The following is a 1,552-nucleotide window of genomic DNA, read 5'->3' as shown; positions in this document are numbered from 1 at the left end:
GGCGGTCCGGGCTGCCCACCCCATCTGAGTGCCCCGTTGGGCCGCGTGCATGGCAGGCATCCAAGGAAGGCTGATGAGCAGCGGTGATGATGATGATGAGACACCAGCTGCAATTTTGACAAAGTGTCACCTCTCAAGCATTTCCAAGCGTGACACAAACAAAAGGGAACGGGAACTTTGATATGAGTGACTTGTGCTTCTTTTTCTCCAAGTGTCACTCCACAGCTGGCACCCAGGCTGTGTGACGCAGGTGTCCGACGAGGAGCGCCCGCGATGGGCCGCGTCAGGCGGCCCGGGCCGCGCTATCACCTCCGGATGACAACATCCAAAGGAGCACGTTGGTGCTTGCTGGGAGTTTGCGCACGCGATAGGCGACGCCTGGCGGCCCTGGCCGCGCCTCGCCAGCGGGTAATGACGACCGCGAGCGCCATGCTGCGCCGATGGAGCTGTCCGAGGAGCGAGAGCGCCCGCCATGGGCGGCATCCGGCGGCCCCTGGCCGTGCTTCGTCTGCGGGTCGCTCTCCACCTCCGGGTGGCCAATCCGAGGTGTCCGCAAAGTGTGTGCGCTCGCCATGGGCGGCATCCGGCGGCCTCTGGCCGTGCTTCGTCTGCGGGTGCACACTCGGAGCGAGGCTCCTGCTCGCTCCGGCGCGGTAGCTTTGTCCGCGCTCCACCTCCGGGTGGCGAATCCCAAAAAGCAGCACTTTGGTGCTACGAAGGTGTCAGAAGAGTGTGTGCGCCCGCCATGGGCGGCATCCGGCGGCCTCTGGCCGTGCTTCGTCTGCGGGTGCACACTAGGCGCGGTGGCTTTGTCCGCGCTCCACCTCCGGGTGGCGAATCCCAAAAAGCAGCACTTGGGTGCTTCGTAGGTGTCAGAAAAGTGTGTGCGCCCGCCATGGGCGGCATCCGGCGGCCTCTGGCCGTGCTTCGTCTGCGGGCGCACACTCGGAGCGAGGCTGCTGCTCGCTCCGGCGCGGTGGCTGGGTCCGCGCTCCACCTCCGGGTGGCGGAAGGAATCGAAAAGGAGCACTTTGCTGCTTCGCAGGTGTCAGAGGAGTGGGAGCGCCCGCCATGGGCGGCATCCGGCGGCCCCTGGCCGTGCTTCGTCTGCGGGTCGCTCTCCACCTCCGGGTGGCCCACTCCAAAGAAAATAAAAAAGGAGCCCAGCTCGCTGGAAGGCAAGCTGAGGCTCCGGCGCGGGTAAGAGGGGCCCGCGCCTCACCTCCGGGTGTCCGACAAAGAGGAGCCGAGTGTGCTCATTGGAGGCCAGTGGGACCTCCGGCGCGGTAGCAGGGCCCGCGCTTCACCTCCGGGTGTCCGACAGAGAGGAGCCGAGTGCTCACTGGAGGCGAGTGACACCTCCGGCGCGGCCACCCGGGGGGCCATTGCCCCCCACCCGGCCGCGCTCGCACGCACCCCAACCCCCTGAGCCCCCACTGACCTAGCGGTAAACCAGACCCGCCTTTGGAGGGCCCCCGCCGGCCGGCCGTGGTGCCGGTGTTCGGGCGGACGGCTCCTCCAGCCTGCGGGTTGGCCTCAATGGGCAAGTGCA

Source organism: Dunckerocampus dactyliophorus, unplaced genomic scaffold, assembly GCF_027744805.1.
Source record: "Dunckerocampus dactyliophorus isolate RoL2022-P2 unplaced genomic scaffold, RoL_Ddac_1.1 HiC_scaffold_27, whole genome shotgun sequence".
NCBI lineage: Eukaryota > Metazoa > Chordata > Actinopteri > Syngnathiformes > Syngnathidae > Dunckerocampus > Dunckerocampus dactyliophorus.
This window is presented reverse-complemented; position numbering follows the sequence as displayed.